The sequence below is a fragment of the Ornithodoros turicata genome, chromosome 3 (genome assembly GCF_037126465.1).
Source record: "Ornithodoros turicata isolate Travis chromosome 3, ASM3712646v1, whole genome shotgun sequence".
In the NCBI taxonomy this organism is placed as follows: Eukaryota; Metazoa; Arthropoda; class Arachnida; order Ixodida; family Argasidae; genus Ornithodoros; species Ornithodoros turicata.
Window position 1 is genome coordinate 2,614,931 of NC_088203.1, and position 16,878 is coordinate 2,631,808.

Below are 16,878 nucleotides of genomic sequence, written 5' to 3' on the forward strand. Positions count from 1 at the left end.
GTACCCACGTTCCCAGCGCGACGTGGTGCGACGCGAGTGGTGACGCAGAGTGACTTCGTGATGTTTCTCGGCTTTTTGGATATAGGAATGTAGTTCCTGTAAAATAAACGTCGCTGTGTCCGAGAATAGATCTATCCCTCTTTACAAACAAATGACGTCAGATGGTACAACCGCGCCGCCGACCTAGTATACTGGAACTACTATAGCAAAAAATGAATAAGTCACAAGAAAGCCACGTTTAAATGCAGCTTCTCATATCGTTTTTTTTTTACACGTTATTAGTTGTATGGCTTTGTTCTGCCCCATTCTACCGGTAGCCCTATCTATGGCGGGCTAGAATGAATTCTAGTCCGTCATACCCTATCTCTTCGGTAGCCCTTTCTAAAGATGGCTACCGGGGTCTTCCATCCTCAGGAGCTCGAAGGGCACGAGTATCTTGGAGTGCTCGTGGTGTCTCTATACAGAGCGAGCGCGAACTAAGTCGTAATAACAAACCACATTCTGCACAGGATTACGACATTGACTTTCAGTGCGGATGCAACTCTTGGGATGATGCCTTCTTTTCTTTCCACGGTGGACTGGGAACGCGAATTAAGACGCGCAAGCGACGAAAAACGTGACCTCATTTGTGTGTACGTACAACTAATACCAAGAAGCCACCCGTGACCTTCGTGAAGGAATATGCCTTTGTGAAACAGCGGTGTTCTCCGCCACCGGCGCTGTTTCGATTTCGCTACGTTTACCAACGTCATGGTTACGTCACGGTGACGTTTCTTCGGTAGAGGTCTATTGGTTTGTGTCGTCGTCTTGGTACCGTGCCTCCAGATAATTCCGAGTCATAATGTATACCATCTTGTCTGCGCAATCTCGCTTCTCTCGATTGCGTTTCTCGTGTTCTCACTAAAAGGGAGCGCGCTCGCGTCTAGCGCTCGACGGGATATTCCTCGGTCACTTCACCTTCCTCTGGTACCTGATCTGTGGTTCCTGTGGCCGATTCACCTGCCAGTATACTTGTAGTAATGGTAGTGGTGTAGCCATGGCACCTGTACAGTAGCGCGCAGATCCACCCCTTTTGATGCATCTACTGCCATGGCGTTCTCGCTTTAACGCTCTTAATGATTCGAGCTTCAAGAATCAAGGAAATGCGAAGGGACAGTAGCGACAGAGGCGAAGAAAAACGTGAAGGCGCCGCGGTTTGAACGTCGTCGCTCTATTAGTCGAGGGAACATTGGTGTCACCAGGTCTCGTGAGCGCCATGAAGAAGTTTGTCAGAGCTTTTGTGCAGAGATGATATTCTAATACTGATACTGAGCTCACAGCACCCCATGTCTACTTCGACCGCACGTAGGCGAGATCACTTCATCAAGAGGAAACTAGCCTACAACTAGCTACGCCAGTAACAACTAGGAACAACTAGTCTACACCAGCTTGCGTGCATTTTGTTCCTTCGTATCAGTGGTGCTTTGGCCACTTAGCGAAGTGATAAAATCAAAGGCTTACCGACGCCAAGGTTGAGGGGTCGAACAGACGCCAGCAATTTTCGACACGGTATGAGGCGCTTAGACACGTCGTCCACCGCCAGGGGCGTTGGGGTGTCGTATTTTGAGGTTTCAGACTGATGATATGGTGAATTATCACCACGTCCTATCTGATGACAGCCACAACGAAGCAACGCAATAGTAATACATACCCGCACTTTATGTACAGTCTTGCAGAAATTAATGTTCTGCCCTGGGTAACACGTACACGTGACTGAGCGACACTGCGGGCACCAGGGGTGCCAGTGGAGGTCACCAGGCGGAACCCTAATTCATACCTTGCCATTATACCGTAAAAACAACGAGCTGGTGAAGCAAAAACGCACAAACTGCGAAAAGCGTCCGACCTGCCAAGGCTGTCAACAAAGCGGAGGGCGTCGTATTTTCTCGTCACTCTGGGATCGCACTTTCTTAGGGTGGCCTGAATGCGAAAAAAGGAGCATGCCAAGTCGTTTATCCTTAGAAAAGCGCACTCCACTGACGTTTCGGCCATCGTGGCATATACGCCCCAAACGCAGATTGTTGTCTTAACTTTGCCGTAACTTATGCGTCCTCCCCATTCCCACGCACTGCACGCCCGTTCACGCCTATTGTAGCAGACGAGAGAATAGCAGACGACATCACCTCTGGATGCAAGGGAGGCCATCTTGTTCTGCCATCGCGCGTCAATTCGCTCGTTCCAGGTGTCATAGGCGTACAAATATATATTGATAAGTGGTGCCACAGTGCGGGTCCCCCATCGATCTCGAAGCGCCACCTAGTGGGTGATTCATGAGAGCCATTCCCTGCCAGGTGGTCGGTCGCTGGATAAGTAACGTCGGCAAGCAACCTTGACACCCACGCGCTTCAGTTGCCGAGCGTCCCCCCAACCGGGTGGAGTGTGATGGACGTGGCCCTTATGCTCCTCTATGGTTGCTTACTTTTGGTCCTCTTTTTTTTTTCTTCTTCTTCTCTGTTTCTGCAACGCGTTTTTCTATCTTAATTTGAGGTGAGGAGTGTTAGACTGTCGCTTTGATCTTTTCGAAAGTTTCGGTCCCTCGCTCCTTCGCCAGCAGAGTGGCTGAGTGAATACATCATCCCCTCATTGATGGAAGCTCATTTCCACTTTGAAGTCTGTAGTAATGCTACTTTACTTTAAGTAAGGCTACTTTAATCCTCCTAGCAACCACGGTGGCGTGCCTCACGATCATAGTTGACTCCCGACGTAAAATCCCGAATTATTATTACTATAAATATTTCTCAACTTTTTCGTGGACATACCCTAGTAAACAAAACTCACCAAGGCCTCACTGTGTCAGTACCCTCCTTCCATCTCCCTCGCCTTCCCTGAGACATCTGGGTTTCATATCGAAAGGAATTCCCCCTCTTGTCCTCCCTTGTCGCGGCAACTGTTTAATCGCAGAGACGCCGCATATGGAACCCATAGTTCACCGATCCTGGCGTCTTTGACAAGACACGCTTCCAGTCTCGACGTTGTCGGGACGCCATCTTGCTAAATTCCTCATCGCCCGTCGTTCGCTCCTTAGCCTATATGTTGAGTGTATAACCTTCTCCCCCTTTCTGCTCAGTTTAAGGCGCTGTGACGTGTCTCAATATGCCTTGATGTCATCTACTCGTGAACATCGTCTGCGTGCTTTCGACGGGACGCGGAGCCTTGTCCGTCGTCTGCTTAAGAAAAATGCGTCGTCTGCTTCTTGAGTGTGCGGCTGCGTAGTGATTACTTAGAAGTTAAGAGATTTCGAAGTTTGTCGAGTGAATAGTGGAAAGTTGTATTTGCCATTCTTCAGGATGTAATAACGTGGTTTTCGAAGCACTGTTTTTTGTATGGTTGATGGGCTGATTAACTGTAGCGCGATGGATGTCATTGGATATTGAGGTTGAAGACAGGATGAGATCGCTGTTACTTGAAGACTTACAGAGATAAATGACTCGATTACATGATGATGATGATGATGGTGATAAATAGATAACATAAACGAGAAAAGAAGACTTTTCTTTGTGTACTTCGTCGCTGAGCACAAATAGTGTAGACTGCCCAAAAACGATGAGCGTCTTACCCGATTAGGGTACGGGGTAGCACGCTCTTTCAATTTGGGCTACCTATGGCATGCTTCAATCGCTCTTCTTTCTGCTGCCGTCATCCTCACCAACCATCAACTTAGAAATGAAAAAAAGAAAAGGAACGAAAAATTATACCACGTGAACAAAATGGTTTCCGCCAGGACTTACCAGAAAGATGCATGTGGGCACAGTTCCGGATGAGGTCGACGCTGCACGCTTACTAACCTATCCATGTTAAAGCTGTATTGCTTACTAACCTGCCCAATCTCCTACTTGTTCCCGCTGGCCTCACTCCATCTGTTCAAGTGCCTTGCACCCCCAAGAACACGCACGGTATACTCAGGATGTCCCCAAAATGTCGTCATGTCATCGTCCTTCGACGTACAGTGAACCCTCGTTAATATAACCCCCGATAATCCGACACACGCGCTTTACGACCTTACTCCTGGGGAACAATGCAGTGAAACCTCTGCAAATCCCCTCCCCTTCCCCGTTAATATGACAATTCCGGGTTACGACCAAAATTTTCGGCAACGACCATGGTCATAATAACGAGGGTTCACTGTAAATGTTTTTATTATTTCGTGTTAGCGTCGCGAAGTAACTGTGGCCATGAGCGACATGAGCGACAGATATAGATGTGGACAGTTGGAGAGAGGACACCAGGAAGAAAAGGTGGACATGGGGGGTTAGTTTGCGTCCTAGGCCGACTTCGGGGGGAACTGTGCCGACATTTGTCTGGAAAGTCTTCGGAAAACCCAGGGAAAATCTCAGACAGCACAGCCTGTGGTAGGGTTCGAACCCACCACCTCGCAGTCTTCAGCACGACCTTGGCTACCACCAACGAGCGGGGACGCCTTAACCCCGCTCGGTCATGCCGCTGGTACACAGTACGTCCTGAGGACGTCACTCGCAGGTTGTTCTCGAAGAGTCAGTCTGGTACGCACTGAGCACGTCCCTGTGGGTATCGCTATAGTGGGGGAGAATATGTTTAATGCAACGAAAAGAGAGAGAGAGAGAAGGGAAAGGTTAGCCACGGTGGTGGGCTTGCTACTCCCAAAAGCTATCAAGCAAACGAAAGAAGATACAAGCAGCTGAGACACAGAAAATTATGAAAAAAATACAGAATAAACAGCTCCTTCACTAATCGTTGCGCATAGGACGTATCAGAGCATATCCGTATCGCTAGTGGGATGAGAGCGATAGCATGATTGATTGATTGATTTATAAAAGAAAAAAAATGGAGATGTTAGTCTCGAGCTACTCGGGTCCGGCTATACTCCAGGACGCGATAGCATGAAATTAGCAGAGAAACCGGCTTTCAAGTCGGTTCAAACTCACGACTTGAATTCATCACCCACACGTGTTGAATCTCCTTCGAAGCTATAACTCTCAAACATCGAAGGTTGGTCGCACACATACTGCACTCACAAAAAAAAAAGAGAGAGAGAGAGAAAAAAAAAAGAAGAGAAAGCAAGGCACATATAGGAGGAGGAAAAACAGAAAGAAATGAGCGTGCACTACGTTTCCATAGAAGCTTCATTTCCAACTCAAAACGACGTCGCATTTCCTGCCGCGATACACAAAAATCTTGAATGTCTGGCAACACGATCACGACGAAAATCTCATCTTTTTCCCAACTCCTTTCGGGTATAATGTAAGCAGTAATATGCGCGCCTATATTTCATTCGACTCCGCTCTCTCATTGGAGGGCTGTCTGTTAATGCCTTCATGAATCACATTTTTTTTTTTGTCCCTTTTCATTCCGCTGGAAAAGAAATGGCACAACACGGGACGAGGAAATGGTGAACATTCGACTCTTCGGCGATGTTTCGCAGTCGAGGTCGACTTACGAGGCGCTCTTTACGTTGTTTCTTGCCTTGTGTACTATACGCTTTGCGACATCGCCGATAAATCCTGCGCAAAAACGATTGCCTCTGTATAAAGCGGAGCAAGAAACTTGAGATATGGGCTGCACGCTAAGTTCTTCAATTGCAGCCGTGGTTTATCTGGTGGAAGAACAGTTGAGTCGTGACGATATATTGTCGCGTCGATTGGGAGTTGTTTTTCGAAGCAGTACGTACGGTCCGGTATTACGGTATGCGTCCTGCGCTGACACCCGTCTCGAACATCCGACAGAAAACCCAGGGGAAAAAAGTCAGACAGCGCAGCCGAAATAGGATTTGAACCCACGCCAATTATGAACAACAAGAACAACAACAACTAAATCATGACTATGGCCTGGGGTGACTCACCGCTTGAGAGCAGTACACTACCCATTACACGAGAAGCATGAGATGTGAAATATGAAAATGAAGTTATGTGCAAGCAAAACTCTTGAACTACCGTCCTCTGGGTGCGCAACGCTACGTCACACAAAAGGAAGAAGCACATGAAAGAAGCGCCAATGGTCCTTGAGATGCAGGGGAGGACCCTACAGCGTCTGGAGCAAGCCGGTAGCCAAGAGGAGCTCCAAGAATTACGAGCCAATTACGAGCCTTCAACATGACCTAGCAGTTCTGACGTTGTGTTGCCGCGTGGCTTTGTAAGTCCTTCCGAAACGTTTGTGCCGTACTCAGTACATGTAAAGGACAAGTTCGCTTAATGCGTTCTAGGATGTTTAAGGGGAAAGAGCTAGAAAAGAAAAAAGAAAAAAAAAAAAACTGTACGTTTTCAGGATGCATCCCGGGAGCCGATCTTAAAAAATCGGTTTTACAATTCAATATATCTGCCACGCCCTCCGTGCGTATGACGTCACGAACATGGCGACCAGCAGTGGGATTAACTGCCATTATTCAATTCAAGTATGCAACTGGGCGTTGTGCGGCTTGCGTTGTGTTAGTCCTGCTATGTTTAAATACTTCACCTGTACTAACTACGTTCAAGGTTACTTCTTTTTCATGTTTTTATTTCCCAGGTGAACTCACTACATAATATTTTTCACTTCTTTCGTGTTCTCCTATTATAACGAGTGCCAGAGGTCACCGAGCACGTGCTACTCAGTTGCGAGCGATTCGCAGCAAGTCGCGTTAGCGCTACGGGATACGGCCCTTTTGACATCAAGAAAGCAGTCGGTGACTGACCAGCCGCGTATCTGCGGCTCAGGCTGAATGTCCCGTACAGCGGTCGGTTGCTCTACAAACTGGCCAAGTCCCCCATCTCCAAACTGCAGTGAGTGCGATGTTGTCGAGGACACCGAGCCAGAGTTGTACACGTTACTCGAAAAAAAGTAATTGATTACAATTACTGTTACTAGTGCGCGAAAAGTAATTCTTTACCGTTACAAATTACTTCATCAGAAATGTAATACGTTACCGATTAGAAATGTAACGCGTTACTTCTCCCGTTACTTTTAAATTGTCTCGCCTCCTGTCCCAGATGAGGACGACCGTATAGGCGTTGAAACATCCGCTTCGTTTTGTTACTATTGTTACTGTTGCTCCAGTAGGTCGCGGTTGTAAGGAATTATCGTATTACTGTGGTCTGCATGGAACACGTGAGGACTAGAGACGGCTGTCACAGTGACCTCTGCGTCATTGCTTCAGTCGAAGATCGGGCTTGCTGAAAAGTGTTGCCATTGTTGACAGAAGGTTAAAAAAGTAATCGATTCCTCAGTAATTGATTACCGAAAATTGTAATCAGATTACTTGGAAAATTACTTGGTCACAAAATTAATTGATTACGTTAAAATTTACTGAAAAAGTAATTGATTACTAGTAACGCAATTACTAGTAACGCGTTACGTACAACTCTGCACAGAGCACATCCTCCTCAGGTGCTCCAAGTATGCCGACAGTCGCAGGACACTATAAAGCAGGTCTGGCTCGCCTGGACGCCCGGCCATTTGACCATGTAAAGCTTCTGGGTCCTCAGGCATTCAATCACAAAGCGGCTGTACTGAGAGCGATCCTACGTTTCCTTGAAGAAACGCATCTGATTGACACTTTGTGACACTTCCTGGTCCTTGGTTTGTGACAAGTGTTCCAGCTAGTTCGGGATATTTGTCTCCCTCCCACAACTACTGGGTTTTCTCCCTTATTTATTTATTTATTTCATCTAACCGCGGCTAAGTGATCTGGGGTCAGCCAGTCTGACATCACGCATATCTACATCATGCGTTCCACTCTGTGATTTCCTTCCTTAAAGGGGTTAGGATACTTTCAGAGACATGGTTCATTACATCGTTGACGCGTTGTACTGCATGCTAGAATATTAAGGGAAAAAAATAATTATTCTTCTACGTGTCGTACTTATATAGCGAGAAACAAGGCCTCGAACACGTTCCCGAGCAAAGCGCAGACGTCACAGAGCTCAGAGCAGGTCCCCCAAGGCCGCCATTTTCCCATGTATTTGTTCCTATCCCGATGCGTGCAATGCCGGAGGCCGCCCTTAGATACCCCATTGTTACCAGACGTTGGCTTGCGTTTGATTGTAGCGCGCTAAAGATCCAGTTGAAGCATAATCCAAGCCAGGCCAAGTCACCGAAGGAGAAATGGACGACTGCGCCTGCGGCGCCTGGTACGACAGGTACGCTATGCGATGCACGCAGCCGTGCGCTAGATCCTTCCGATCGCTCAACACGTTTAAAAAGGCGACCAAAAATTGAAACACGGCACAGAAAGTTGTTATACGCGCTTTATTTGGACATATAAAGAGTAGATTCATTCGCAGAAACAACAAAAACATTTTGCCGCTAAACTTAGCGCGCTGAAGTGATCCGGAACGGCAACAGTGGGGTATCTAGTGGCGGCCTTCTTCGTTGCACGCATTTCCGAGGTGAGTTTGGGGGACCTGGCTCAGAGTTGCGTCCATTCCCATGGGTAGCCGTAAGCACGTGACTTCTCGCGCGATGCCTCACTGGCGGCGGCGAGGGCTGTGAAGTCGGATTCACATGTCACGTCGACCACATCGCGTACCTCAGTAGTTAGCGCGCTGGCAGTGTCACGTTGTGACTGGGAGGTACCCGGGTTCGAATCCCGGTGCCTGCTGTGCTGTCTGGGGTTTTTCCTTGTTTTTCCTCAGACGCTGCCAGACATATGTCGGCCCTTAGAAGTCGACCCAGGACGCACATTCTCCCCAGGGCGTTAGTTCTGACGTTGGCCACCTCTGTGAGGCCGACAATGGCGAGCTCTTTTTACCACCACCACTGCCACACATGAGTTTCTGTATTCGCGGTGCAAATTTTCTCCACTTTTCTCCACTAACCTTTTCTCTTTGAAACTTTCAATGCAGGTTCACATCGCTGCAAAGATCTGTATTTTACGTTTATCTGGGATAACCTGGCATTATCTCTTGCAACTCCCTTATTTATTTTTTTACGCTTTTAACTTTTTTTTTACACTTAACACTTTTGGCGAACAAACGTTGTTTTGGAAACCTGGTAGCGACATCCTCGTCATCCATAAGCGTGGTCGAGTATAGCCGGTTCCGTGAGCAGTTGGGTCATCCTCTATTTTTCCATATTTTTATTTTTGAAACCAACCAATCAATCGGAATAACGAATACCAGCTGTAACGATCAGCAGATAATAAACAACAGAGTTAATAATCCATTTTCTTTCTTTTCGTTTTCGAAAGGACAGAGGTTGCTTGAATTAACCAGGGACGTTTCTTTGTTGAAACCCTGCGACGTTGGATATATCACGCTATATAGAAGCACAAGCATAAAAGGAAGTTCGGTCTCTGCAAAAACGCAAACGAAACCAACTTTCTTATTGGTTTACTTTAAACCCTTTCCTGTTCGCGTCAGAGCTTTGAGTCGCAGTGTGTTATTTTGTGTTATTATTATTTTTATTTATTATGTGTGCGCAATTTATGTGTTATAAATTGGTAAATAAACCAAACACGAGCAAAAGTGCGAGACGTAGGAACGACGTATATACCGCAACAAATGCAGATGCGACAAATGCACGTGCCTTCACATTAACGTTGATAATCTACTTTGTTTTGCCTTTGAAGGCTGCAAAGAAGACCTTCCTTTTCAAGCTACCCCTTTGAAACGTCCCTTCTTTGTCAAGCCCCAAAAAATAAATTGCGAAATCGAAGGAGAAACTAGAAAACTGTTGCCGTCGTTGAATATGAAGTGACTGTACATGACGACCCCTAACGACTTCTTCGTGTGCACACACCCTCTAGATTCTTCTTTTTAAAGGAACGACTCATGTACCGAGACAAACAAGGCGAATCACGCAAAAAAAAAAAAAAAAGAAGAGGAAGAAAAGTGGCAAGGAAGAAGAAGGGGAAGAAAAAAGAACTTTTCTCTTAGCATCGCAACGGGTATGCGCTTAATCTTCGCTGCAGCTGCGAGCAATGGTTTTTCAACCCGGGACTCGGAAATTTAAGAGGCTCTACCGTAAGACGTTCGCAAAAAAAAAAAAAAGAGGAAAAAGGAGAAAAAAGAAAAAAAGAAAAACGAAGGAAGAAAGAAAGAACTGGAGCACATAACTTGGAATGTGCTCAGATACACGGAAGAAGTGTGTTATGTAAAGGAGATTTTGGGTGCTGGAAATTGAGCGTTCCAGCTGCTTGCGTGGGTCTAATATGAATGTTTGCACTTCGTGGGTGGTTGCTTCGTGTCGGTGAGGCGGTTCGCTTTTGTCACGCATTTTTGGGCGGCTCTTTTATTCTTCTTCTTATTATTATTCTTATTATTATAAAGAAGCGACATTCTCGGTATGATATTCTCCTTTTCAATAATATATATGGAGCGAGGTATTGTAAAGGTTCGGAGATGCTTGAAACTCCGAATTTATTGCGAAGAATTTATGCGCATAAGCTATGAAAGCTGGGCTCATTTGTTACTGCGACATGTTGATCGCAAAGTGTCCTGGAGTCGAGCACCGTTTTCAGCCGTCCTGTATAGTTAAGTTTTTACGCACGTTCCTCTTCAGTCGAAGCCACACCTCCGCTGAGAAGCGATTGGCGCAGAAAAAACAACAAAACAAACAAACAAACAAACAAAAAAAAACACGAAAGTAACACGAAACGGAAAAAGTCGCGGAACTCCGTCGCATTAGATTTGCCACTTTCGGCTGAACACAATCCAGACGCATTCGCACACTTTCCCATGAAGTCGGCCCACGACATACACTCACCTTCCTGTTGCTGTTTTGACCCCATCTGATTGATTGATTGGTTGATTGATTTTAAAAGAAAAAAAATCTCTCTACGTCTATTCACAGTTGTTGCACACGGCGCGAACATGAAAACAACAACAGCGAAAGAAAAATAAATAAATAATAAATGAGAAATTAAAAAAAAAAACATTATAGGAAGCTCTCTCTCTGTCTGTCTGCACAGCGATTAGTGAAGGAGCTGTATTTTCCTGTATTTCTTCATAATTTTTTGGTGTCTCTGCTGCTTTTATCTTCCCTTTGTTTGTTTCTTTGCTTTTGGGAATAGTAAGCCTACATCATGGCTAACCTTGCCCTTCTGTTTTCTCTCTCTCTTTCTTTTTTTTTTGTCAGCATTAAACATATTCCTTCCTCTCTATTTGGCGCAAAGAAGCCCTGTTTCTTACAGAAACAGCACTTTTGCTATATTCTTCGTCATTCGTCATTTGAATCTTTATGTTGTGAAATTCAAATCTCACCAGTTCCTTTTTTTTTTCTTTCTTTCCCATGACCGATCCTCAAACCCCAGACAACACAAACGCGTTGAAGACACGGAAGAAAAAATAAAATAGTAGAAAGAAAAGAAAAAAAAAATATGGGGAAAAAGAGCGGATACTCCTAGATAGCAATCAACCGCTTGATCGGGCGAGAAAGTCCTTCGATAATTCCCCCCCTCTCTGTGTGGACCCCGATAGTTGCCATTATGTGTTCGAAGGGCTTCGAAGCGCGAAATAGCCGAAATGATGCAGATAATGATAGGTCAAATAGGCTAGACGCCATGTTGGCTTGTTTTTGCATATGGCCGCGCTGCTTACAGCGGGAGACCTCCCCTGGTTCTTGGCAAGAAAGATGACAAGATTCAGGGTTGCCAAGCGGAATTCCTCTTCCACTATACTTTATTTTATTTTTTATTTTTTTCTACAATGGTATATGGCATGCTGTGGTGTGGGAGTGGGGCTGATCTCTCTGTGCGTGTCGGTGGTGGTAGGATAAATTATACCTTCGTCTTGCGATGTATGTTGGCTCGAGGTGGGACGGCGAATTTCGGGTTGGAGGGTTGTTGTAGTGGTAAGGGCGTTTCGGTGCGTGAGGAAGAGTCTGATTGGAGGTGAGGGTGAACGGGAGGTGGTGATGAGGGATGGTTTTGTTTTATGTCGTCTGGTTCACAGTGATCTCTTTTTTTTCTCTCTCTCTCTCTGTGTATGTGTGTGTCATGATAATGTTTTTTTTTTGTGATAACTTGAAGTAATGTCATGGGTACGTGCTGTTCTTTCATGAAAGTTAAAAATGTTTACGGTGCGTCTTCAGTCGTGTGTCTTCAGACGGACTCCGACGCGTTCGTAGCGTAGCTCCCAAGGTCATACTGGAGATTAGTAGGTGATGGGTTCGAACCCAACCACCGGCTGCGTTGTCTGAGGTTTTCTATGGGTCTTCCGGCGGACTATCCAAACGGTTGTCGGCGCAAGTAGGACCAAGGATCTTCGTCCTGAAGTAGGACCAAGACGTATACTAACCTCTCTCTCTCCCGCTCCTTCCTGTCGACGCATGTACCGCTCATAGCCACAGTTGCCTCGCGGTGCTCCCACCTCATGTTTCATGTCTCGATCGTGTACGACCTTGACTTGCAAGACCTCCGTTCTCGCAAAACAACCAAACAAACAGAAACTACTGTTCCACTTTTTGCTGCCAACTTCACCTACGCGACCTACAGCATGGCTTCAGCGAGACTTCCTAGAACTAGAAGAAACACACGGTACTGTATCGGGTTTGTTATCGAATGCAGCAGATAGCATCGACAGGCAACCACACACATCCCTCATTCGCATTATCCGATCTGAAATCAAATCTGATTGGGGCGTCCACTAAATATTGACCCCGGCACCATTTATTTTCATTGGCACGTCGAATACAGTCACAATGTAGAACAGCACAAGAAAGAGATGTCGAGAAAAAATGTCTCCTCTGTCGATCCCTGTCACGTGATGCTCCTCATAGAACGTAACAAACGATAAGGTCCATGAAGCTGCCCGCACTGAGGGGTCATTTCTGCAGATCGCCGAAGGGCGCGCTGGATTTGGAAGCCAACAATATCGCAGCCGCATCGACAGGCGCATCACGAGCATTAACGAGCAGACGGCTCGTCTGCTTATTGGAGAACTTGGCGCGCCCGGTCCTGGATGATCAGTGATGATAATAATTTTTCACGACCGACGAAGCAGAAGTGTTCCCAGTTATGCAGGCGCCATGTTTAATATAGATTAGCGTGCGTGATAAAACAAGTGGAGGTTTTGCACGTCGTGCTAGGCGTGATGTGTTTTTGGAGCGTCTGATTTGGTACGTCATGTTTTACGGGTTCAGTGTCTGAATATTTGGAGGTACATAATTTCATCCTTGGTGGCAAGATAGATCTCCAGGTCGATTGTAGCATTCGTGTTTGGGTAACGTGGATATGTTTGCGTGGTCTTAAATAGAAGGTGGCTCCATGTTTTAGAGCTCGCTTTCTGATTGGTCGCAGAAGAAAGCGTGATGATGTGTGATAGACGATCTAAATAACGGGTAGGTCTTGGCCACGTGCGTGTGATGATGGTGATAGTTATTTCAGGAGACAATCATGAATTATCCCATAGGCATATCCCATCGGCACACCTGATGATTGGTCAATCATGTTGGAACTTCTGTCAACGTCAGGAGAAGTTCGCTACTATGCTAAGAGTAAAGTTGTTCTTGAAGTTACTTTTTAGCACCGCGAAATAACGGTCGTTATGAGTGGTGTACACGTGTGGACAGATGGAGAAAAGACGGGAGGAAGGAATGCGGGTTAATACACGTCCTAGGCCGGCTTCATGGGAGGAACTGCACCGACACCCGTCTGCAAAGTCTGCTGGAAAACCGCAGATTGTACAGCCGGTGGAGGGATTCCAATCTATACCAATTCCGAATCTTTAGCGCGACCAACGAGCAGACGAGTGAATTGTCTGATTCGTATTCACGATTCGATGAATCGTCACCCCTACCTCATCGGCAGCTTCATCGTCAAGTGCATCGCCACGACTTCCGCGTTTCCTTTCACCTAAGTTACGTCTTGTTCGCAAGAACTCCTTCAACACGTAACGAAGCGAACCTTCGGCACATAGCACGCATTGCACGCAGACAACCGCATATACCTCGTTTAGCTTCGTCTGCAACTTTTCTCGCGTGCAGAGGCAGCACTCGAAACCGAAACAGGCTCCCGCCCCCCCTCCTGGCGGAGGAAATTATAAGAAATCGAAACTCTTCCTAAGGAGAAGCAGGTGCGAAATCTTCCGACGCAGCTGATGGAAATGAAGTGAGGCAGCAGCAGCAGCTTTGCACAATTAGGCTTAAGAAGCTTAGCAGACGAGAAACATGATATCGCCATTACAGCAACAGCGCTGCCATCTGGGGAACGCGCCAGTCTTGCAAGAAAATTTCATTTTTCCGCGAGTACGCGCTCGCTTCAAGGCAAGCATTTTTGCTGCACATATCTGTTTACGTAATGAACATTTTTCCGATGAGTTTTCTGCGCGCCTTTTGTGGAAGCGCGAATTCTATTGGACTTTCTCGAAAGAGGTTTTTCGGAGCAGGTGTCTAAGAAGCGAAAGGAATTTGCGCACTCGTTGTACAGAACGCACATTCGCTTTTTTTTTTTTTTCGTTATGAAGGTAAAATGCGCCTTTGAAGTTGCACACGGTTGCAAGACAGTTTCTCTCTCTCTCTCTTTTTTTTTTTATCGCACTTATGCATAGACGTCTCCTCTAACTCAGTTTCTGAACAAGAAGCACGCTCGGCATATAAGCTGCAGCGTCAGATAATGCGCAAAATGATAATGTAGATGCCGACTACGATTCAGCCGCGCAATACAATCAGTCCTCGATTTATGAACGGTAAATCGGTTAATAATAACGGTTAACATTTTATGAACAGAAAAATCGTTCGTCAATCGAGGTTTTTAATAAGGAACGAGATGTGTCTTGTCTCAAAGAGGGCACCGCTCATCTAGCGAAAGAATTTATAAATCCAGAGTTGACAGTATAGCCTATAAAAATACAGTATCATCGTTCTAGATATGCACACACGTTGTTATAGTATACGTATAATACGTGCGTACACTTAACGTAGTTCACGGGACTGCCAAAAATTTGTTGGCGCAGGGCTCCGTATACCTGGAACCCAGATTTCCTCGGAAGGTGCCCTTACAGGCTATCATGATAACATGGTAGCCTCACAAATATTAGTTTCTGAGTGGTTTGCGTACTTGAGTTCTTTCCTTTCTTGCCTTTTTAAATGACAAGGGGAAGCGAAATTTGTCAATTGCAAGAAAGGGTCCGATCAAGGTGTAAATCTTACGGTGTCACCAGTATTTTGTGAGTGCGGTGCACGGATGGGCATATTTTTGACGCTTACGAGCCCGCTAGGCCGCCCGACCGACACGATCGCCCACGCATCGCGCACGTTGTCGCAAAGCATTGTGGGAGAGTCTAAGGAACGCGTGACGTCAGATGTTCCTCGAGCTCCATGGGCGGCAGGTCCCCCAAACTCACCTCGGAAAAGCGTGCAACGAAGAAGGCCGCCACTAGATACCCCACTGTTGCCGTTCCGGATCACTTCAGCGCGCTAAGTTTAGCGGCAAAATGTTTTTGTTGCTTCTGCGAATGAATCTAGTCTTTATATGTCCAAATAAAACGCGTATAACAACTTTCTGTGTCGTGTTTCACTTTTTGGTCCCGTTTTTAAACGTGTTGAGCGATCTGAAGGATCTAGTGCACGGCTGCGTGCATCACATAGCGTACCTGTCGTACCAGGCGCCGCAGGCGCAGTCGTCCATTTCTCCTTCGGTGACTTGGCCTGGCTTGGATTGTGCTTCAACTAGATCTTTAGCGCGCTACAATCAAACGCAAGCCAACGTCTGGTAACAATGGGGTATCTAAGGGCGGCCTCCGTCATTGCACGCATCGGGATAGGAACAAATACATGGGAAAATGGCGACCTTGGGGGACCTGATGGGCGGATTCCAGGTGAGCGAGATAAACACGGCGAACTCGAAACAACACGCCTCAATAAGTTCGATTCTGAGATCCCGTGGAAGTCTGAAGGCGACATCTCCGATGAGAGATGTTTTCAACTTTTCATGCCCATTCTTCTGCTTCTTTTTTTTTTTTTTTTTTTGATCCGCAGCGCGAAACAGACGCCGAAACGCCAAGTGGAGGTGAAGATTTGTGCCTTCCGTTTTCGTGAAAATACAGTAGGGACCGCTCCATCTTTCATCGTGATATACTGTTGTTGAGGACACGGTTAGCTAAAATCGCCTGTAAGTTGATATACTTGGCTGTCCCGTATTACCTCTTTTGCGCTTGAAAGTGTTGTGCCAATATTGTAATTTGAAGGTGGACCATGTGTTGCACGTGTTTATTACTCGGAGGGAAAATATATAGTCTTGCAACACCTGGAGATTTTGAGATGAGATAAGCCACGGGGTGCTGATTTTAGACAGCCGTGTCCCCCACAGTACTTTGTTGACAAGCCAAGGCTGATTGATTGATTGGTTGAAAGAAAGAAAAAAATGGGGATTGTAGCCCTCATCACGAGGGCCGGCTACCCCAGATCACCTAAGGAAAGGAGTTCCAGACACATCCACTATCACCCACTGGAGATGTCGCGAAGCGGCGACGAACGCCACAGACAGGTCATAGCCCATCTAAAAGCTTGGTGTCCCTTAAAAACTGTGTAACGGCTCGCAAAGCTGGCAGTTGAGTGCTCATTGGCCATGGGCCTAGCACCTTCTGCACAAGCCAAGGCTAATGAGCACCTCCGGATTTGTCTTGAACCATTCGTCAAGAAAACGTGCCGCACACTATACTATTTACTATTCCTGTTTCACCTGTCTCCAAGTAGGCATAGACGGATTCGCGGCGAGAATAAGCCTCCCGGAAACAATTGAACTATGACACTCATCGAAAAAAGCCGGTCATCGGCGGGACTTGAACTACGCATCTCTCGATTACACATTCAAGCGCCAATGACCAATTCGACCACGCAAACAACGACAGGCTAGTATAGAGCGTGTTGGTTCTGAAACATATTCTGGCCGAACGCAAGGTGAGACAGCCTGCAATGTGAGCACCAAGAGGCCACCTTCCTTCGGAAGGATTT

At 46.4% G+C, this 16,878-nt stretch overlaps 1 protein-coding gene across 1 annotated transcript in view; it reads left to right on the plus strand.

The window, feature by feature from the left end:
- LOC135387711 (uncharacterized) overlaps positions 1-16,878 on the plus strand; it is a 275,760-nt gene that overhangs the window by 162,877 nt on the left and 96,005 nt on the right. The window lies entirely within an intron of this gene.